Below are 11,274 nucleotides of genomic sequence, written 5' to 3' on the forward strand. Positions count from 1 at the left end.
GTCCTCATTTTGAAATTTTATTTACTGAAACCTTAGATGTCTTATAAATCATCTGTGCTTGATTTAATAGAAAGTAGCAGTAATTACTAAGATCTGCATTAGGGGCATCAAAAGTAAACCTTTTTTTTTTTTTTAAACTAGAAGGGGATTGCTAGAATAGTCTTTGTTGCTTGCTTGTTTGTTTGTTTGTTTGTTTGTTTTCAGAGACCAACCTCATTAAGCTAACAGAAGATACCAGATATTTGACTTGATAAACAGGCCCTCTTATGATTCATCTTAATCTAAAACATTTGGTAGATAAACAGACTTAAAAGCTGTAATAAATATGGGAAGCACATCAATCAGTTCAATTACAGTAATTCTTTTTTTTTTTTTTTTTTTTAAAGATTTTATTTATTTATTCGACAGAGATAGAGACAGCCAGCGAGAGAGGGAACACAAGCAGGGGGAGTAGGAGAGAAAGAAGCAGGCTCATATCAGAAGAGCCTGATGTGGGGCTCGATCCCAGATCGCTGGGATCACGCCCTGAGCCAAAGGCAGATGCTTAACCGCTGTGCCACCCAGGCGCCCCCAATTACAGTAATTCTTAAAAAGACATTTTTCAACATTTAAACCAGAGGGTGAATCTGATTAAATTAATTGATTACTAAGTAGATGGTACTGGAAAGTGTCCAGTAAGGCAATTAACAATTGTTTTTACTTTATATTGAGATATATTTCTTGACTATTTTTAAGGAAAAAATATAAATTATAATGAGAGGCACAAGATACTGACACAAAAATGGTTAAAATAAAATGTACACAAATGTGTAAACAGTAAACTCTACATATATGTACAGAAATACATATATTCTTAGGGTTATGAAATTTTAAAATCTGCAAGTCAAAAAGACTTTTTAAAAATACCTCTGCCCTTGAGATTAATACAGACATGCTTTTAAAAATTGGTTTGACCTGCAGATTTATTAATATAGTAATCTTTATATAAGAATGTATGTTGAGTCAGAATGTTTTTTGGTCTGGTAGAGTATTGGCTGTAGTTACAGTTTCTAAATCAGGCTCTACAAAGAACTTTTTATGTTTATCTTTTGAATTTTTGTTTATTTACTTATTTTTAGCTGACTAGTGCAAAACAGGCTCCACATATCATTCTCTATTAAATTATTATCAGGTACCTATTTTCAGAGGATAAAAAGTATCCCCAGTGACATTGCAAATCCTTGACACTTGGTTCTGTCCTATTGGATAAATGGGGAGTACTCTCTATGAGAAGCAGTTGTATTAAAAAAGAGAGAATGTTATGATTACTGTCCATACATATGAATAAGCTTCCTGTACTCTACAGGATTGCTGAAAGTAAAGAACATATTTAATGAAAAGTTAAACAACAAAATGAAACAATTTACAAGTAATATGTTTTTCCTCTCAAAGTTAAAAAGCTATTCTATTGCTATTTACCTTAAAAATATTTATTGATTGCCCTCTAAATGCTAAGCAATGAGCTTGAAAGTGGATGCAAATGACATTTCTAATAAGGGTTATATATAAAGAACTTATAAACCTCAATACCCCCAAAATAAATAATCCCATTAAAAAATGGGTGGAACACATGAACAGACATCTCTCCACGGAAGACATTCAGATAGCCAAGGGAAATATGAAAAGATGCTCATCACTTATCATCAGAAAAAGGTAAATTGAAACTACAATGAGGTATCTTCACACCCATCAGAATGGCTAAAATCAACAACACAAAAAACAACAAGGTTTGGCAAGGATGTGGAGAAAAAGGAACACTCATGAGTGTGCTCTTGGTAAGAATGCAAACTGGCACCTCCACTGTGTAAAAGAGCATAGAGTTTCCTCAAAATGTTAAAAATAGAACTACCTTATGATACAGCAATCACACTGCTGGGTACTTAGCCAAAGAATATAGGAACACTAATTCAAGGGATACATGTACCCTTATGTTTATGGCAGCATTATTTACAACAGCCAAGATATGGAAGCAGCCCAAGTGTCCATTGACTGATGAATGGATGAAGATGTGAGATACACACACACACACACACTAAAATATTCAGCCATAAAAAAAGAATGAAATCTTGCCATTTGCAATGACATGGGTGGAGTAAGAAAGCATAATGTTTAGTAAAATAAGTCAGTCAGAGAAAGACAAATAGCATTTGATTTCACACATACGTGGAATTTAAGAAACAAACCAAATAAGAAATGGGAAAAAAAATAAGAGAGGGAAACAAATTAAGAAACAGACTCTTAATTATAGAGAACAAACTGATGGTCAGCAGAGGGGAGGTGGGCAGGGGGATGGGTTAAACAGGTGATGAGCACAGGGTGATGTCTGGAAGTGAAAGGTGAATGGGAGTTGAATTATTATAATATACACCTTAACCTAATATAATAATGTATATTAACTAATTGGAAGTAAAAAGCTTTAAAAAAGATATAAAAGTATTATTTATTTATTTATTTTTAATTTTTTTTAAAGATTTTTTTGACAGAGAAAGACACAACGAGAGAGGGAACACAAGCAGGGTGAGTGGGAAAGGGAGAAGCAGGCTTCCCGCTGAGCAGGGAGCCCGATGCGGGGCTCAATCCGGGGACCCTGGGATCATGACCTGAGCCGAAGGCAGACGCTTAATGACTGAGCCACCCAGGCCTCCTAAAAATATTTTTTAAATAAACTTTTAAAATGTTAATCAAGAGCTGCTTTAAAAAAAAAAAAAGCCACCGCTTCTTGCTAAGAATGGCAAGAAAATCAATAAAAGACCATGATTATCTATCTTGGAATATTATTTATTAGATTGATACTATTCCTTTATTTTTCTTTGAAGAACTCAGATTTTAAATCTGTGATTGGTATATCTTTGGTCTTATGAAATGGACAATGAGAATAAAATGTGTGAAAAATAAAACTTCTCTAGTGGCAAAAAAAAAAAAAAAAGGAATAAGCTGTTACATAATTCCATTCCACAAGAACTCAGACTCTTGCTGGGGAGAAAACACATAAATTAATAATTTAACTAGATTGAGTGTTAAGATAGGAATTATGTCAATCAGGTCCTTTTCTGAACCAAAACCAGGACACTGAAATGTGAACCACCTGTCATATATAAACAAAAAGTTTAGAGATAGGCTTGATCTCAGACAAATAGCTCAACAAAACTATTGGAGACCAGATTTCTCCATCATGTGCCAGCTTAATAACATGAAACTCCACCCCATCAAATTCATGTTTGTTCATGGTATTAAAAAATGTCCATGCACTTAGAAACCTCGCATACTAGGGATGCCTGGGTAGCACAGTTGGTTAAGCGTCAAACTCCTAGTTTGGGCTCAGGTCAGGATCTCAGGGTCATAATCTCAGGGTAGTGAGACTGAGCCCCCTGTGGGGCTCTACGCTGAGCACAGAATATGCTAAAGTTTCTCCCTCTCTCTCCCTCTGCCCCTCCCCACCTCATGCACTCTCTCTCTCTCAAATAAATAAATAAATCTTAAAAAAAAGAAAGAAAGGAGAGAAAGAGAAAGAAAGAAAGAAAGAAAGAAAGAGAGAGAGAGAGAGAAAGAAAGAAAGAAAGAAAGAAAGAAAGAAAGAAAGAAAGAAAGAAAGAAAGAAAGAAAGAAAAAGACCTCACATCCTCGATCTAGGGAAAGGGAGAGATTCTCTTCCTACAGCTCCCATACAAGCAGAGTTTCCCCATCTTAGAAGCTTCAACATTTGCTTTTTTGAATCACATTAATTTTGAATTGGTTACATACCCAATCCTGAAAACATGCCTGTGCCAAAGAGGATCCTGATAATAACAGTAATGATACACAGCAGTAACTATCAAATCTTTGATTTGTGAGGTGGAGAGAGACTAGTTCCCTGAAGCAAGGAAGTTCAGAGCATTGTTTTTAAAATGGCAGTGTCAATGGCGGCAAACGTAACAGATTTACATCAAAGATTTGCAGGGGATACTATGGGAGCAAAGAAACAGGCAATTTAAGGGACAAGACTTATTAATCTTGAAGAATGAATTATTAGCCAGGGGAAGTATGATATGAATAGCATACTTTTTAGAGAAAAGAACACAGATAAAATTAGAGAACTGTGAAAAAATATGGTCATCACGTTATTAGGTATTTTGCTCGGTGTCAAAAAATCACTACTATTAGACACAAATAGAGTGGACAATGATATCTAGAAAAATATCAAAGCAAAAAATATTCTTTTAAAGTACATTTTTAGGGGCGCTTGGGTGGTTCAGTCGTTAAGCTTCTGCTTTCGGCTCAGGTCATGATCCCAGGGTCTTGGGATCCAGCCTCATGTTTCGGGCTCCCTGCTGAGCAAGAACCTGCTTTTCCCCCTCCCACTCTCCCTGCTTTTGTTCCCTCTCTAGCTGTCAGTCAAATAAATAAATAAAATCTTAAAAAAAAATAAAGTACATTTTTAAAGTGTATTTCAAGATAATTTCGATAATATAAAATTCCTCACTTAAGTGCATACAATACTTTCCAATGCTCACAGATGCACAGAGATTTCCCCTGTGAATCAAGAAAACACCTTTCTTATTCTTTAGAACACGAAGAAATAAAACATAACACATCAATAATGCAACTTTCCTTTTTTCTTCTTTTTTGTAGAGAAATGTTTTTGCTCTTTTTATTGTTTTATTTTTTTGAAACAAGCAACACTAATTAAAAAGATTTGCCGTACTAATGAAGCTCTGGATTGCAATCAACAGTACAGCTCAATTGGATTCAGGTTGTACTTTGAATTGAGATACTGAGATATTTTTCTTGACTTTTTTTTCCTTTTGGGAGCTTTTTAAGTTGCAAATTTAATTTCTTTACTTAGCATAGGACTAACTTTTCAGTTTGTATTTTTCGTTATGGTTGAGTTTTAGTAGTTAGTGGTTTTTAAGGAATTGATGTTTCTTTTAAATTGTCAAAGATGTGACTGTAAAGGTATTTTTATTATTCTCCTACCACCCTTTTAGTGGAGGCAGGATATGTAGTGATAGCCCTGATATTATGATTTGTGACTTCTTCCCATTTTTGTCAGTGTTGCTAGAGATTTTAATGATTTTTTGAAGAAATGACTTTTTAATTTATTTTCTCTATTTTTCTGTTTTCAGTTTTATTGATTTCTCCTCTTCACTATTTCCTTCCTCCTACTTATTTGAGTTTATTTTGCTCTTCTTTTTCTAACTTCTTAAGAAAGGACATTAGATTATTAATTTGAGAACTTTCTTCTTTCCTAAATATCTAATGCTATACATTTCCCTCTCTGCACTGCTGTAGCTGCTTGTCAGAGAATATACTCTGTATGATTTTAGTTCTTTTAAATTTGTTGAGGCTTATTTTATGACCAAAAGTATAGTCTATCTTAGTTTCTCTATATGTTACAATATACACATTTAACTCATGACAGTCTACTAATATGGAAGTTTTATCTCTTGTATATTTTATCTCAAAAATCTATAGAAAACTTATTTCTCTTTAGGTCAAAATACCCCTACTTTTCAAATATAATTGTCTTAAGGCTTTCCTCCACATACAAAGGGTACAACCTAAGTGATGTTACAATTTTGCTACAACCATCAAATATTATTTAGGAAACTCATGAGGGAAAAAAAAATCAAAACAAACAAAAAAACACCTCATGAGTTTACTCCTCCTTTTAACCCAAATTCCAATGTTCTTATTTCTTTCTGAAGTCCCAAATCTTCTTTTGTTATCATTTATTTCTCTTTAGAAAACTTCCTTTAGCCATACTTCAAAGATAAGTTTGCTAGTGAGATTTCCTTTTAGTTTTCTTTCATCTGGGAATGTCTTTGTTTCCTCTTCACTCCTGAAGTATTATTTCACCAGATGTAGAATTGATGATTGACAGTTCTTTTCTTTCAGTACTTGAAAAAACTATCATTTTCTTCTGTCCTCCATGGTTCAGAAGTCCACTGTCATGTGAATTGTTATTCTCTATAAGTAAGGTGGTTGCCCTCTAGCCAATATTAAGCTTGGTTCGTTCTTTTTTTTCTTTCCTTTTCTTTCTTTCTTTCATATTCATGGATTTGATTTCTTCAGACATATATTTGATGGTAACTCAATCTCTTGAATCTATAGGTATGTGTCTTCCACCATATTTGAGGAATATTCATTCATCCATTATTTCTTCAAGTATCTATGTTGTCAATGTCTCCTTCTCTGCCCTTTATTTTAATGCAAATATATGAATATTAGTTCTTTTGTTATTGTTTCACAGGTCACTGAGAGTCTAATTTTTTTGTCAATTTTCTGATATTCAGATTAGGTAAATTCAAATGACGTGTTCACCAATTCTCAAGTTCTTTGATTCTATTCTCTGTCATCTCCACTCTATTGAGCCCATCTAGTGAGTTTTTAATTTCAGTTATTGTATTTTTCAGTTATATAATTCTCATATTTCTATGTTGGTTCTTCTTATAATTTCTATTTCCTTGATTTTCCATTTTCTCGTTTGTTTCAAAAGGATTTGTAACTGTTTGTCAGAGCACTTTTAGGCTTTCATAATCCTCATCAGATAGTTCAAGCAACTGATTTATCTTGGGATTTGTATCTGTTAAGTGTCTTTCTCATTTTGGATATTATGTTATGACTGATTCCAATTTAAGTTTTTAAGTAAACTGTTCCCTGTTAAGCGATAGCCATAGTGTTAGGTGGGTGTATAAATTCAACTTCTCATTTGGACCCTGCTAAAACCACTACTTGCAAAATGGGGCACTAATTCATACTCACACTGCCTCTGTAGGTGGTTGGGTTAGAAACTCAGCTCCTGCTAATATCTTCCCAGCAAAAGTGAGATTTCTCATTGCCTCTAAGTTTGGAATGTGGCAGATGGAAATAAGAGAAGTAGCCGAGTTCCATGGTGGACCCTTATGACGTCTATATAGAAATGAGTGGAAGGCTAACTAATACTTCTCTGTTGCTGTAGAGTAAGAATGGAAGCTCAGCTACCCTGGAACACACTGACACACGAAATTGCTGCTCAGCTCAGACTCACACTCCTTTGCTCAATCTCCTGATGTCTGTGGAGGCTAAAGCTCAGCTCCATAATGAAATGGAAAAGAATGGGGTTGCCATCTATACACTGATGTTTGGCTGGAGTAGGGCACTTTTTGCCAAGAATACATTCTGATATTAGGCCACCCTTTTCTAAGTCCTTTGGCTTGGGAGAATAAGATTTCTGGAGGGAGTTTTTGTCTATTCCAAGTTAGAGCCTTCTGTAATGCCTTGACTGGGATATATGGGCAACAATAAGGAAGTAACCCAGGGAACTTATCTTTATGTTCTTTCCCAATTCTTGTGTCCCTAGGCAATCTACCTTCTAATTTCCACCTCTCAGAGTCTTCCTAAGCTTATTTTTGGAGATATGTTCAGGGTTTTTTTTTCAGTTGTAAGAAGAAGGCATTGGGAGGAATGGGGCTTCCCCATCTTCAGAACTAGAAGTCTCTTGATTGTTTTTTAATAATTAATTTATTGGCTCTCTGAGCAGAGAATGTTGGTTGCTTACACTAACATCCACTTTCATCACCCCTCTTTATAACAGAACCCCAAAGCCTAGTTAAGCATATTATCACAAATAATGAAAAATTGTATTTTTCAGCCTCCTTTGCAGCTGAGGGAACAACAGAGTTCTAGCCACCAAAGCCTAAATAGAAGCATTCACTGAGACTTCCTTGAAATTTCCTTAAAAGGTAAAGGGCACACAATTCTGCCGAGTATCCTTCTCTTTCCCGCTGCTAAAATAAAGACCTGGATGAGTATAAATCCATGAGCCATCTTGATCTTCATAATGCAAGTCAGTTGTTGAGGATGGCAGAACAAAAAAATAAGAATGGTGGTTTTAAAATATGTCTGCAAATGTTTTGGACTTAGTGACTCATGTCTTACAAATAGAACATGGATGGAATGGTGCTATGGTGACTTCTGAGGCTAGATAATGAAAAGAATAATTTCCTTCTGGCTCCCTGGCTCTCTCTGCCTGTCTCTTTCTCTCTGATTATTCGCTTTATGGGAAGCTAGCCACTGTGTGGTGACAACACTGAAGAGGCTTTCACAGAGAACTGAGGCTCCTTACAATTAACTATGACCAGTTTGCTGGGTATACAACCACTTTGAAAGCAGATGCTCTAGCCCCAGTTAAGCTTTGGAATGATTATAGTTCTGGCCAAGATTCTGACTGCAACTTTTTGAGGGTCTCTGAGCCTGAACTGTCTAGTCAGTTGCTCGTGAGTTCTTGATTTACAGAAAGTGTGAGAAGTAATAAATATTTAGTGTTTGACTGGTAGAGCCAAGCTTTAAGGAGGCTGTATAAGCAAGTTTCCAGCTCCTGTCATAGATAGGCAGGACTCCTAGAAAAGCTCCTCAAACAGAAAGTTGTTTAAAAAAAAATCATAAAATATGACGAATATCCTCCACATTTAATATGAGGATCCAAAATATTACCTTAGAGATTATATTTAGAGTGATGGTTTGGCAATTTTTCAGTTATTGCTTGAGGTCAGGGAGTAGCTGGAAAAATATTTGGTATAAATGATACTTGTAGGGAAAACTTGTGAATTGGTAAGACAAACCTTCGATGTAGTGTGGCTTTTCTGAAAAATAGAAAGAATTCCTCATGAAAGTCTAAGAGAGACTAATTATTAATTATATAAATTATAAGACATATTGACTCTAAAAATGTAAAAATGGGTTTTGAGGAAGGATGTGTTATAAAACATATGAAATACTTAAGACTTTTGAAATGTGGATTCTGGAGAGAGAAAGAAACAAGTCCAGCCTCATTGTTTAATGGATGGGAAGTTGAAGTTCAGAGAATAAATATTATCCCAAATGGTAAAGTTGATTAGCAACAGAATCCCTCAGGTAGTATATCCTTTCTGATAATGACATAACAGAAAAAGCTTAGACAGTATTCTGTTTAATCATGATGGATTAAGTCTATGCACTTTTCTCTGTCTCCTTAGGAAGTCTCAAAAATGATAATAAAGGAATAAACATGTTATAAGTGATTTGCACAAAAAAAGAACAGAAAAGAGACGAGAGAAAACTGTACAGGTCAACAGTTTGGTAAATCAATGAAATCGTAAGCCTATTGTTAATTTAGGGTCTTTGAATTTTATAGTCTATAGACACTCCATTACATTAAAAAGATGTCATACTGTAAATAACCTTCTTGTAAGAGGAGTTCTGTTTTCAGATGTGTCTGCTATTGTTTGTTCAAGTCAACAATTTCTTGGGCCTCCTTCCCTTTTTATAACTAGAGAATTAGATTAAGAAGTGTATTTTCAAATAACAACTAAGAACTACATTTTACATTATGACACAGTATGCACATAGCATGCACACTCATATATACCCAGGCACGTTTCACAAAACAACACACCTTTACTGCATTGATAACACGATATATATTACCTTGATGTTTTCTGTATTATTCCTTCCAGTTTTATTTCATGTTGTTAAAGCAGAGAGTGACTAAATAAATTTCATTACTCACTAATGGGTTTGACATGCAATTTTAAAAACACTAAGCTGGCTTTTTTTTTTTTTAACCTTAATCAAAGTGATGCATGCTCTAGTTTAAAAAGATAAATCATTTTACATAGTTTTTTTAAAATGAAAAACAGTCCCTTTTCTCCCTTGTCCCCATCTATTTTTCATTTTTCTCTCTTTCAGTTTTTTTTTTTTTTTAAGATTTTATTTATTTATTCGACAGAGAGAGAGACAGCCAGTGAGAGAGGGAACACAAGCAGGGGGAGTGGGAGAGGAAGAAGCAGGCTCATAGCGGAGGAGCCTGATGTGGGGCTCGATCCCATAACGCTGGGATCACGCCCTGAGCTGAAGGCAGACGCTTAATCGCTGTGCCACCCAGGCGCCCCTCTCTCTTTCAGTTTTTAATTTTGCTTTTACTTCCACATCTCTACATTGTATACGTTACTACTTTTTATTTCTCCAGTGTTAGGTATTACTTATTGATCTTCCTTGCTTCCTGCTCTTCTCTACCACACCCCGCCAACACACACACACACACACACACACACACACACACACACATTTTTTCTTATCATCCCTCCCAACATCCCAGTATAGGTGTGTTGTAATTTTTGTTGTATAAATACACAGGCTCAGTTGGTTGAGTGTCCTTCTCTTGGTTTCAGCTTAGGTCGTGATTTCAGGGCCCTGGGACTGAGCCCCACATTGGGCTCCACACTCAGTGGGGAGTCTGCTTGAGATTCTTTGTTCCCCCCCTGCCTGCTCCTCCCCAATTTCACTCTCTCTCTAAAACAAATAAATAAATCTTTTTTAAAAGATTGTAACTTCTTTCTTTTCTTTCTTCTTCTATTTTTTTTTATAAAATTGTTTTCTTGGAGTTAATGATTTTCTTATTTAGTTGGTTTTTTTCCCGAATTTAACACTTTAAAACTTTTCACCAATTGTTTGACTCTTCTCTCAAGACGTCCAGAGAAAAGTTTCACCAGTTTTATCTTTCTGAAGAAATCTAATTTGGAGTCATGTGACTACTTCCATCTGGACGGTTTGCCTTCTCTGTAGGTACACAGCTGTCATCCTGATATTACCTCTATTACCAGTCTGCAGAGGCCTGATGCCTCTCTCCTGTAATTAATCTTCCATTTTCTATACCCTATGTCTTCCTCTTTCTTGGTGTTTGCACGTGTTTGGTGGACTAAACCACCTAGTAGATCCCTAATGAGTGTACAAGGGAAATAAACTATCTGAGACTTCAGATGTTGATTCTACCTTCAACTGTGATCTTCGGCTTCTTTTGATATAGATTTTTAGTTTTAAAATGTTTATGATTCAGAATTTTTAAGGTATTTCTCTATTGTCTTTTATTGTATACTGTTACTGTCTAAATGTGCATTCAGGATGATTCCTGATTACTTTGCATGTGATTTTATTTTTCTTCAGGAATATATCTTTGTAGTCTATATTCTCATGAGGAAGTTCTTTGGAGTAGATCTAGTTTGATCCATTATGCTCCGCACTCGTTCCTTCTTTCCTGTTGTAAAGTTTTCTTGGCTTGTTTCGTTAGTGATTTTTCTTGCTTCTCTTTTTGTAGAACTCCTTCAATTGGTGTTTTTAACTTCCTAAACTTTTTTTTTTAAGTCTTTGGCTCATTTTTATTGATCTTTTGTATTTTTCTCTACTCTCAGAGAAAATAATATCCTTCTTTCTGAGAAAGTAATTTTCAAGTATTATGCCAAA

This window comes from Ursus arctos, unplaced genomic scaffold (assembly GCF_023065955.2).
Source record: "Ursus arctos isolate Adak ecotype North America unplaced genomic scaffold, UrsArc2.0 scaffold_11, whole genome shotgun sequence".
In the NCBI taxonomy this organism is placed as follows: Eukaryota; Metazoa; Chordata; class Mammalia; order Carnivora; family Ursidae; genus Ursus; species Ursus arctos.